Consider the following 12,664-nt stretch of genomic DNA (forward strand, 5'->3'; position numbering starts at 1 on the left):
GTAAAGGGTCCACAGTGAGTCCACGTGTTAAGTAATCAAAGATTACACTTAGAGAGATAGTTATAAAAATACTATATTTATGGCCAAGCAAACACTATAAAAATGACTATAAGCAAGTAATACTATCACACAACACGCATAATTAAATACATATATACAGCCCAACTAGCCAGTGCAATAAAATCATAATACCCCTACCCTCACAATACTGAAAGGGAAGATAATGATTATTACTTGCAATAGCAGTCCCCAAGAATACAACCCTAACCTAAGTTGACTGGGACATTCTGCTCCAAAGGTTCACAAAGTTTCCAGAGGTTTTGTGAGCAGGGAAAAGTTAGGAGGAGGGTCTTATGGAGAGGAAAGGATGTATTCTAGTAAATAAACCTGTCCCCAGCTTGCGGAGGGCTTTCGGCAACAAGTTTGACCAAAGCCAAACAAATGTAAAACTTTTCAAAGTATTACAAAACATTTACAGGTGGAGATACGTGGACAGGTAAGTATTGCTGTGGCTCACCCCCATACTCTGGTTTCTCTTCAGGCTTGGCAGGTTGACAGAGGGTCGTCAGAGCTTGTTTTTGCCGCTGTTGGTTCTGGTCACCGTAGACCAGGAGTAGCGTGTGCAAGGGATGTCCCGGTTAGATACAGAAGCTGGTGCAGCCTGTTCCTGTCAATGAATGGTACTCTCACTGATGCAGCACTCTTCTGGGCAGTGACCAGACACGGGGGAAGCCGGTTTCGATAAACGTCACCCATGCATAGTGACACAAAGTGACACAGCTGTCACGGTCAGAGTCGGCCTACTATCCTGGGTCGCGATGAGGCTGAACCGCTGAAAATACACAGGTGGGACTCCTGTAGAACAAGATAGGGGTTGCCCAAAGTTCTGAGATGAAACACAGAACCAAGACGCCTCTACCGCAGTAGCCCCAAATGGAGTTGGTCAGTCCACAAGATGGCTCCAGGAACACTTCTGAAGACTCCAGACAGCTGGGCACTGTGCAGATGCCTGGAATAGTTGGTCCCACCAGTCCAATGGTCGAAGTACCACCGAAGGCATTCTGAAGATCACCAATCAGACAGGACTCCACTGAGACTGCAGCAAAAGTTGGTCGCCAGCCCTTCTTACGACAGGTCCCCGGGTCTTAAAAACATAACCTAACAGGCGTATTTGTAAAGCGCACGTTCACCCCCAAAGGGGCATCTTAGCGCTAATAACATATGTTTATTGTTACCCAACTTAATGGTACCCTTACACGGTCTTCACAGCTGGGCAGGATACTTGGCTCCTTGCAGGATTTCTACAGGATCTCTGGGGCATGACTGCAGGACTCCTTTTCTTATCCAACAACCGAGGTGAGACAGAAACTCAGCACACCCAATGGAAGATCTGCCCCTCACACACACTGCAGCAGTGATCCAATGACGACCACTCATGGTCAAACTTGTGCATACGCTCAAGACATACAGAAACAAGTTTGTGGAATGGGACCAGACAGTCCCAGCCCACTTCCTGGGAACACACACACATGGCCCTGCACTAGCCCATGAAAAGCAAGCCTTTCCCAGGCAAGTGCATGACCATAAAAGGATTTTCCTGACCTGGCACGGCAGGAAGAAGGCCACAAGACAAGATGGCCAACAGAACAAGCAAAAACCCTGTGGGACGGCCATGTTGGGACGCTAGCCACAGTTAGTAGCCAAACGCTGTAAACGTAGCAAGGCTAAGAAAAAAGCAACTGATGCCACCAGCTTGTCTTTAGGCACATCGAAAGTAACCAAAAAATCCTTTTCAGTGTAGTCTAGGGTCATACTAAAGAAACCCCATTGCACTGCATTGTAATATGCATTGTGCAATGATAAAAACTTACCAAAAAAAGAAACAGCATGTAAAAAGAAAAAGGAAACAGTTTCCATGTACCAACAGACTTAAGGACTCGCCAGTTTCCCCAGAACAATGAGCAAATGTGCAGGCGAGTGAAGCTGAAGGCTTCACTGGAAAAAGCCAGGACACAGTTAAAAAACAAAAGGAACAAGTTTGGGGGTCCACAGAAATGGAGGGAAAGTTGCTACAAAGAGAAAACATTGCTAACAGCGTCAAATATACATACATAAAAAACAGTATTTCATCAAAATATTTGGTGCCTTTTAGCTGTATTACCAATTTGATTATGGTCTCAGATCAAAGTATGAAGGATACACCCTCCAAAAAGGACAGAGGTGCTGGGGAGCATTACTCATATGGATAGAACGCTGTGCACAACAAAAAATTTAGATACCGATCAGTGGAGGGATTAGGGAGGCCTTTTTTCGCGTATACTTTAAAATGTGCATCTTTTCTTTCAAATGTATCCTATCCTGGCAACCAAATATCGATGGGGTTGGAAACCTTGCGCAAGAGCATTGCACTATAGTTACACACAACCTCACAATCCTGTAAAAAAAGCAACTGAATCATAACAGCCAGAAAAGCATCAGAGAAGAAGGAACATAAGCCACCTGGCAGGACATCTGGAATGTATAGAGGTACGTGCATGGACTGCAAGGGCACATATATTCCCAAGACCACCACATCTGCTGAGTAACACATGGGCAAGGGCAGACTTAGCCTACATTGGCAACAACATGCTTCCCCTAGAAGGGAAATGGCACGAGTTCTCTAAAAGGGTACCAGCCTGCTAACCCTGCACATGCTGTAGCATACTTACCCTAAATGGGGGTGCCAGATGTGTATCTTACCTGGGCACCAGCATGCCTACATACCTTGGCACTAGCAGGCTTACCCTTTAGGGCCCCCAGATGCTTGCCCTACCCGGCCCGAGCAGCCTTACCCTATGTGGGCACCAGAAAGTTTTCCCTATATTGGCTACACCATGCTTACCCCAAGTAGGCCTCAGCGTGATTGTCCTATGTCAGTCCCAATTTCTGTACACCAGCAGGTTTACCCATTAATGACTCCAGTGTTCTTACACTATGTGGGCTGCAGGATACTTTTTCTACATGAGTTACAGCATGCTTGCTGAACTTCTAAACTTGCTTGCCACGTCTACCCCTGCTTATTCTCATGGTCCCCCGTTTTGGTCTCATGACCTTTTCCGAATTAATTTACAGTTTTCTTCTGCTCAAGGTGGTTCCATTAAACCACCTCTTTGCAAATACATGTTTCTAAATGTGACTAATGGGCCTCACCCTGCAGCCTCTTACCATGGTTTATGTTTTGTGAGAAACCTGAGGGTGTTCTCACAAGTATTCCCTGGGGATCCATTGCTCAGGTGGCCAGGGAAGGGCAATTGCTCTTGGATCCCAACCCTGGGGGCGGACCAGCGAGGGAGGAACACCAGGGCAGGGGGGTCTTCGGGGACTACAGGGAGGGCATCCGAAGCCGAGACATGGTATCCCCCATTCCTTGCCCCAAACCATCCTACCCATCCTCGTTGTTCATGGCATCTTGTCACCTGAGTCCATCCCTTTTTACAACTCTTGACCGTAACAGTGTCTTTCCTTCCTCAAGACCCATTATTTATGACCCCAGAGCAAGAACGAAAAGAGTTGTTTACCCAAGAGGGAGATGGAGGAAGGTGCAAGTAACACAAGATCAGAGCACTGATAACAAGAGCTATTCATCCTCTCCGAACTATAGAGAATACCACCCAGAACACTATACACATAAGCCATCAGCAGAAGTAAAAAAGGGGACAACTTCCTCTGTAGAGGAAGAGCGAATCAGGAGATTCTCTTATACCTCCTGTCAATACCCCGATAAGATGATCAGAACTCAACCTAAATCTTGTTCCACTTCTAATATCTTACCCTTAACCTCAAGGGGATATTTACAATCTCACCCTATCTCCCAATCCCCATTTCCAACAAATAATGAGAGGAGGAGGAGACCACTAAGATCAGTAAAGATTACCCATAGGAATAACATGGGGAAAGTAAGGGCAACCTACCCTAGAAAGAACTAAGGTTGTCCCACTAATAGGGTCAGGCATTTAATAGTAAATACTCACACCTGACTCCACTGCACTGGTTGGTTCACTAAAAAAGGGTGGGGTCGTGCACACAATGAGCGAGCTGGGGATGGAGTCTGGACCGGAGGAGCCCAGGAGCAAAGAGAAGCAGGAGCTGCAGGCTGGAGGAGGACGGCGTGCAGAGACGCTGGTCCGGCGTGGATTAAGGGCTGCAGTGTGGCAAAGGGAACTATGCCTCCAGGAAACCAGTGAAGCGCAGCCTTCATTCTGTTGGCCAGGTTCAGGAGAGTGCTTGTTCACTTGTGGCCTGTGCTGACCCCAAGGGTGCCTGAGAGGCAGGTGGTGATACCCTGACCGCAATCCCGCATTTCCTGGAGGAACCGCATCTCAACGTGACACTGCCCGGTGAATTTCATGGAGAATGTGAGAGAAACTCAGGAGCGTGCATTGGATGAGAGCGGAACTGCAGAAAGGCAGACAGTAAAGTGGCACGAAATTGAAAGTAAAGTGTAAAAGCTGAAAGCAAGAGCAAAGCAGATAGTGTAGAGGTTAAAAGCAAGAGCAAAGCAGAAAGTGTAGAGGTTAAAAGCACAACTGAAAGCAAGAACAAAGCATAAATTGAAAAGGCTGCAAGCAAGAGTGAAGCAGAAAGTGTAAAGGCTAAATGCACAGCCAAAAGCAAAAGTGAAGCAGAAAGAAAGAAAAGCAGATCGGAACGGAAAGCGACCAAAATACTGATCGCAGCAGAAAGTGAAAATAAGAGAAAAAAAAGCACAAGGGTTCGAGTGGCCCATAACAGAAAAGAGAGGGGCACGAGAAGAGTCAAGAAAAGGTGCCAAGGGCACGATAAAGAGGAAAACAGAAAAGAGGGTGCAAGGTAGCACAAGAAGAGTAAAGGACAAGTGCCAGTGGCACAATAAGAAAAGAAAGAATAAACAGTGCAAGTGTGCACAGTAAGGAAAGAAGAAGTAATGGGGTGCAGGAAGCATCTGAAGGGGAAAAGGTATCAAGAAAAGTAGGACTAAGAAAATAAAGAGGGGCAAAGAATCAGAGTGGTCGCACTGAGGAAAAGAAAAAAGCCTGGCGTTTTCGAAAGCCTCTGGTTCTAGCCCATGAAAGGAAGATATCGGGAAAAGAGTGTCAGTAAGAAAAAGGTATATCTTGACAAGCAGAATTTGTGTTTTAAATTAGAGGGGCCTAAACCTGGGGAAGGGCATCCTGTGCAATAAAGAAGGAACTGTGATTATGTTTTGTGTTTGAAAGCTGGAAGAGGCCTAAATGGGGCGCACTTACCTCTGACCCGGCAGGGGAAGATGGCAGACTCCAGATCTCAGGAGGCTCGGAGCAGGGTTTTACCATGTGGTAAAGCCCCCATTCTGAGCTTCCTGATTGGCTGGGAGGTTGCCACACGCCCCTTGCCGGGTACTAATAGCAGCAGAGTCCTTGTGGACATGGCACAACACTCCAAAAGTGGCTCCCAGAGCTGGACAATATAGCAGATGCTGCCCCCCAGAAATGAACAGTACTTCTGATACGGAGTTCAAAGCCGGGCAGAATACTTCAGGTATGGCTTTTGTGAAGAGGACAGAATAGTCATTTTCTGACGTCCCCAAATCTGAATGCAAGACAATATTAAGAACATCATCAAATACCCCAAATTAGGCCTCCAAAACTGGACCTGATAGTCTGGAGCAGGCCTCAAGAACTAGACCCAATAATGTGCATATGGCCTCAAGACCGGAAACCACACAGCAGTATTTATTTATTAATTACATTTGTGTAGCGCACAGCAGCCCTTGGGCATCGAGGCGCTGTTACTTGCAAGGAGCTTAGTTACAGGGTGGCGCAAAAGGGAAAAGTAGTGAAACGTTGAACACATATACATTAGGATACATGGCCTGTGGAAATTAACACAGCATGCCAGATACAACCTCCAGAACTGAGCATTTGGCCTCAGAACTGAATGCAAGCGCCTTAGGGATTATCCGGAACGAGACACAGTGAGCCCTTACTTGTGGTGCACAGAGTGGCCTAACCAGCGAGCTCTACACATCGCTCTGGTTATCTTTATTTATTTTTTCCACACCCACTGCAATGTGAGGGACTTCTTCGAAAATGGAGCTCTCATGAAACTCTGCATAGCTCGGTTAAAAGGCAGCTAAAGAAGAAGGCCCAAGAGCGCACACCTATCCATGTGTAAGTATGCCCTGCTGCCAGGCCCACCCATAGCACGAGACCTGCCTAACCTCCGGGTTTTTCCCAGAGCCTCCAGGTTTTCATGCTCTTCGCTGGGTCTCCAGGGAAGAGCATTGAAACATCTGGAATTGCCTGGCCTATACATTGCTGGCTGCTGGGGGAACAAGGGAGTGGGGGTCAAAGTCCACAGGGGCTTTTAAACAATGAACCCCTGTTTGTTAATAGCCAGTGATAAGAACCGAGTGGGGCATTAGCTATTTTGCATCAAGATGGCCAAATAAATCTCCACAAACATCCTAATCTGGCCCTTATTACAAGACAAAAACATTTAAACTGCCTTGCATTTCCATTATGCTTTCTTATTTTGACACACATAAAGGAGGGTTTGCATTTATGCCCAATTTGACATGTTCTTCACATTTAATATCAATAATAAGGATCCCTTGGTTAACAAGGAGTCAAACTTATCACAGTATCCTTTGCTATGTAGATTAAAGTCATTCTTTAAACTTGTATTACTCTGCATTCTGAAACTTGCATTCTCTTCAAAGGGAAGGGGGAAAGTGGCAGCTATACTGTTTTCGGTAAACATGTTTCTATCCCAATGTATATTTGTCATGCTGTTTTATTCGGATTTCTGTTTTGCTGGTAATTTCTTTTGATAAAACAGAGAACTCTTAAAAGCCAAACACTAACACGTGCCCCTACCAACTACAAGTGAGAAGATATGCAGCTAAGTGCTTACATTGCAGACTGGTCTCATATTCCGGTTTCATGACTTAGCTAAAGTGTGTGATCCTGGGCAAATCATGTTTTCTCACTGTGCCTTATCTGCAGATTTTTGATGAAAAATGTGAAAACCCTCATTTCTGCCCTGAATAGATGATTTAATAATTAAACAGAACACACCAGTGCAATTGTGTTCAACTGTTAACAAAACAAGAATATTTAAATTCACTCAGGTGGAAATAAATGAGAGAGGCTGATAGGAAAGGGAAAAAATATGAGGGTTTTTGATTTTCAAATGTAGGCAGGTCTGCCCACTCCCTGGGTTGAGCCCTGCTGGTATATACATCAGTCCCCAAGGTAGAAGTGCCAGGTGGCCCAGCCCTAGTCATTTCCTCTACATTATCCTGACTCTTTTGTTATCGCCTCAATGCATGACATCACCATGGGGGGCGCACCAAGGCGCACTAATCTTCCCCTGTCGGAAAGGGCCTGCCCTGCATTCTCCCACGTCGCCTCCGCAGAGCCCCTGAGAAGGGCCGAGGCACTTCCTTTTAATCTGCGCTGACTGGGAGAGGTGCTCTTGGAGGGGAGGGGAAGGGGGGGGGGGTGAGAAGAAAGAGGAACAGCGGTTGAAATCTGCCGCAGAGCGATGACTTCACCGGGGAGGGACGTCCCTCCCTTGGCACCGGAAGCAGGTGACTGTAGGGGTCGGGGGTGGAGGGCGCTTTAGAGAAGCATAGGCCAAGGCGGGCCAGGGAGCAGAGACGGCCTTCTGGGGATGAAAGTCTTGTAATGTACGAACTTGTCATCGGATGTGTCCTTCCCCCTGCGTTTCCTCTACTGGGACCATAAGTGAAAATCCCGGTAGCCGTGATAGCATATCAACCCACAAATAGGGGGGTTATTACACAATGAGCAGAGTTCAAGATCAGTAGCCGCTTCTAACTGATATTTCAGTACCCCCCCCATCCCACCCCCACACTACTGAATGCTCTGCAACACTCAGGACTCCTTTCTCTATTGACGTCGTTTTAAACTAAAACGTGCAAAGTGTCTGCATTTTAACCATACCATTTTAGTTTTTTTTTCCCACAGAGCCAAATACACCCAGTGCTATCAATCGAGCTATTCCAGGGCTTGGGCTTAACAAGTGGTCTGGGAATCTAAGCACTTCATGTATGCTTAACAAGGTGAGCAGTAAGTCAGTGTTGTATTATATATGCATTGACAAATGGTCAGCAAATTGCAGATTACAAATGGGGATCTTGGCGTCAAACGCTCCTTGTGAAGACAATGCTTGGTTATCAGAGTCCTTTATGTGAAATATATAAGGTGTAGCTTATATCACTGTTGACCGTCCCGATTGTTTGCTGATGTACTGCACTACTGTATGGATGTCAGGGTAACGGTCTGTGGGGTCGGTAATGTTTGTTGAGGTGCTGTATTACTGATTGCGCGTTTCCCGATTGGTGTGGTCAAGCAAAAGGCTAGGGTTTCTCAAGGCCAGTGGTCTTCAAACCTTTTTGGTCTCGGTCCCCTTGAGGAAAATATGGGCAGACGCAGCCCCCCCCAAAAATGCCAAATTGACAGTAAATCCAAATGGCTATGAACTATTGCCCGCCGTCACCGCACCTTACTCCCAGTATAGTGCTTGTGCTCCCCCACCTGCTCCCATTTCAGTCTCTGGGCTCCCTAATCCCACTCCTAACTCCCGCCCAGGGCCTCAACCCACCCTGCTCCAACCAATGTCCGTGGGCTCTCCCCACCATGCTCTCACCACTATGCCATGGCTCCCCGATCCTGCTCCCACCACTATGCCATGGCTCCCCCATCCTGCTCCCACCACAGTCCCTTGGCTCGCCCCTCCCGCTCCCAGGGACAGTGGCGGCTGGTGAATTATTTAATTGGAAGGGCATAATTATTTAGCTTGGTAGGATAGCTCAGGGGCAACATGCTCGCTTTGGAAGCAAGAGGACACGGAGCAACTCAGGTTCGATCCCAGTGTCGCACTTCAAAACATCTGGGTATTACGCGCGCTATAAATAACCTGTCATATAATTTCTCCCAGATATGCCACAGCAGCAGAGCATAGCAAGGGAGCCTGAGCCAATCAATAGGGTTCAGGATTTTTCTTTTTTTAAATAATGGATTAAAATGTTGCATTTTAGAGCATACTTTAAAAAAACATTGGGTAAAAAGCCAAACAGTTTGTAATTGGTGCTGGAAGGCCTAGGGGCAGGCATGGTATTTTTTACTGAACATCTATGATAAATGTCCAGTAAAAAGATATCATCCCATGTCCCCAGGGCCTCACAGCACCTAAGACACACACACATTGATTATGTGTGTGTGGAAGGCGCTGGAGGGCCCAGAGGAAAGCATGGTATTTTTTATTGGATATCTATGATAATGTCCAGTAAAAAATACCATCCTTGTCCCCTGGGCTCCACATTGCCTCAGAAGGAGGCCCGAGTTTGGCAGGTGGGTAAAGGGATTGTGCAACAAAGGCATTTTTAAACACACACGCTTTCACACAGCATTCACGCAGCTTGCACTCTTTCACACGAGTATCCATCATCATACACTCACTCATAACACAAGCATACACGCATCCATACACATAAATAAATAAGAAATAAATGCACATAGACTTACCTTCCTTACCATCCTGAAGTTTCCTCCCCAACGCTCCAGCTCCTGCATCATGAACAGGAATCGGGAAGCAAAAGCTTCCTGGTTCCTGCACTTGCGTGCACGGGCCTGAGTGTTGGTGCTGAAACGCCCTGATCCAGCCTGTCCTGTTGGAATGTGCGAGGAGCTCCCCCTTGCGAAATACAAACATGCAGTTCCCCAGACAACATATCCAATGAGCTATGCAGGGCTGGCAAAACAAAGGGCCCAGAGTCTTGTATGGCTCATTGACCATGTGTGACTGGGGAACTCCCTTTGACAGTTCATCCAGCCAAGGAGCACTCCCTCAGATGGAAAAAGCAGCTGAGGAAACGCTCAGTGTTTCACTGGGCTAGCTCCTCCATAATGGGTGAGGGGACTACTGGGTTGATGCCCCCTCACCCATTATGGATGAGCCACACCTGTCCAGGTCTCTCGCAGCTCTGCTTTTTCTTTCCTCCCTAAAAGAAAATTCAAAAAAATAAATTGTTTAATACTTTTCAGGCGGGGGTCTCGCACCCTCCCAGGGAATGCAGCCATGCCCACCCCAGGAGGCTATAACCCACAGTTTGAATACCTCTGCTCTGGGCTCTCGAGGCCTTGGAGCTTGCAACTGGCATCTGACTGCCATTAGAGCTTTTGGCCCAAGCTGTGATCATCTGACAATCAATATCCTTTGCCCAAAAGTTATTGCTGGCAAAATGTCCCAGAGCCCCTTCTCGCACATCACCACTGCAAAGTAGACATCAGAGACTGTTTTCAGCCTGCTCCCTGCATACCAAGAAAGGAGAAATGTGGCCCTGTGTTTTCATATCCCACAGAGTGCTACCTATAAACCATTAAAGTTAATTTCTCAGGACCGCTAGCACATAGGGGCATTCCCAAATCGTACACTCCCTCCCAATTCTTGTTGAACATTGTGTATCTATTGCGGAAGGAAGATCGAGAAATAGTGGCAGAGCAAGACAGTGAAATTGGGAGCTGTCTACAGTGACCGGTGGGAGGGGAAAAGTGGAGGAATAGCAGAAGGGTGTGAAGAGAAGAGACTCTCCTGTTCCCTTAGGCACATTTATATGTTGCTTCAAATGCTTTCTGTTTTGATGCATTATATCCACCCAGAAGTGAACTATGACCACCAACGACTTTGTGAGGGATCTAGCCATGTCCCTTCTGAGGCTTTATGAATCTATAACACTATACAGTGACACCAAGGCATCACCCAAGGCCTCATAGCCTGGCTACCTTCAACCAAGAGACTGCTCTCGCCTACCACACTGACACCAAGGTGTCGTGCAAGGCTTCAAACCGAACCACCCTCGTCCAAAAAGCAATACTCACCGTCTTTTCTAGGGAGTTGGGAAACCAGCATACTTGCATCACCCACGCCCTTGGAAACTTCCATGTTATGTTTAATGTTGTAGAGCGCAATTTAGCACTTATTAAAACAAGCTAATCAGAATTTACTCCAGTAAGAGGGAGAGGAAATTCCATGGAAATCTACTGAAAATCGATAGGGAAGAAGTGTGCCTTTAGATGGCGTTTAAAGGCTTCTGATTGGTCAGTTGCTCTGTAGGTCAGATGCAATGGAACGAGTAACTACAGCATGGCCTTCTGACATCTAGGAAGGAATGCTGAAGATTGATGGCTAGATATAAGCAGGTGAGTGGAAGAATAGGTTTTATTTTTTTCTTGAACGAAGTGGGGGTTCCGTTTATTAATTGCTATGTAGACAAGGCAAAGTGCATTGAACTCAACTCTTATCTGTACTGGCAGTCAGAGCAAATATCGCAACGTTGGAGTGATATACTCTAGCCAAAACATCTTCTAGCCCACCGAGACAGACGTCAGCACCAACAGGCCATAGAAAAGGCAAATGTTGAGCTTTACAAATATTGCATACCATAACTGGTAAACTAGAGTGTTGGAGGTAGGTCACAAGTCCCACAGTAACCTCTTCCTCCCTGTGGCCTGCCTCATTGGGTAGTCTGCAACCGGCAAAGGACAACCTGTCACTGTTCTGCAACAGTAACTAGCAGTGCTGGGAATGGAAATTATTAACTAGGGGCGGAGGGAGGATGTGAAGGTTAGGAGGGTGGATTGAAAATGAGGGCAAGGGAAAACGCGGGAGATTTTTCTCAGTCCCCTCTACCCCCATAAACAAACATTTACATTTCAGGAGAATAATAAATTATTAAAGAAAGGTGGAGAGTTTCCTGTAATGTTGCAAGCAAATTAGAAAAGGTGCACATCTTTACAAAGCTGTCCTTGAATATTTTCTAAAGAGTACAGTCCTATCCGGAATATTGACAAGCTGTCTGACCAGAGATCTCATGAGTCTAGTGGGTAAGTCACTCGACTTTGGTCCTGATGACCAAGTTCGAATCCTGGTCTTGGAAGCAAAAGAAGATTGCCCACAAAGTTATTGGCCACAAATAGTTTTCCGAGACGGTTGCCAAATCGTTGATCTCGGGAAATCTGGCCCAATGGCCAGTGCTGGTCACTAGTGCCAGGAGGACAACTAAATGATAGGGCAAGGCCCTTTATAAATGTCACATCATGCAGTGCTGTTATCAGCTGCATCAAGATATACAGTGATATGCATTGACGTCTTGTTTGGAGGGACCAAAGGCTGCTGGTTTATCAGGGTTCCTAACTGAGGGGATCTGGGAGCTATTTAGCCCCTGCTTGTAACAAAGCCTGGTTAGCTTGACAGTAACGGCTCTACCAAGAGCTAATCTTGGCTCCCAGGGCCAACTGATGCTGAACAAACACACCTATGCAACAATCATTTTGTGTATTTGAGACGATCAATAAATGAGCTTTAGGCCACATCTATATGACATTTAAAGCATACAGAGTTATACATAATGGGCAAAATGTTAAGTTTGCAATTATTGTGGAAGTTCGATTTGCAGGAACACTATGCACTAGCTCTTCGTTCTCCAGGGGTAGCTCCTCATCACCGATTAATGCCAGATACCCAGGAGCTGCCTTTAGCTCCTGCTTATCCAATCTTAATTGTGATCCCGGTTCATGCTTTTGCAATGCTAGTGACCCGCCATGTCGTGTAATGCCAGGTATGTGACTGACTGATACTT

General features: G+C 46.4%; 1 protein-coding gene and 1 long non-coding RNA gene across 5 annotated transcripts in view; one reads left to right on the forward strand and one right to left on the reverse strand.

Annotated features, from left to right (window-relative positions):
- Positions 1 to 12,664, reverse strand: part of ADAM15 (ADAM metallopeptidase domain 15) — a 583,228-nt gene that overhangs the window by 398,103 nt on the left and 172,461 nt on the right. The window lies entirely within an intron of this gene.
- The window catches only part of LOC138579947 (uncharacterized), a 96,386-nt gene continuing 91,561 nt past the window's right edge, over positions 7,840 to 12,664 (forward strand). The window contains exon 1 of the long non-coding RNA XR_011304163.1: positions 7,840 to 8,086. This is a non-coding gene — a long non-coding RNA (uncharacterized lncRNA). The remainder of the gene's footprint in view (positions 8,087 to 12,664) is intronic.

Source organism: Ambystoma mexicanum, chromosome 1p (assembly GCF_040938575.1).
Source record: "Ambystoma mexicanum isolate Mex_15411 chromosome 1p, UKY_AmexF1_1, whole genome shotgun sequence".
In the NCBI taxonomy this organism is placed as follows: domain Eukaryota; kingdom Metazoa; phylum Chordata; class Amphibia; order Caudata; family Ambystomatidae; genus Ambystoma; species Ambystoma mexicanum.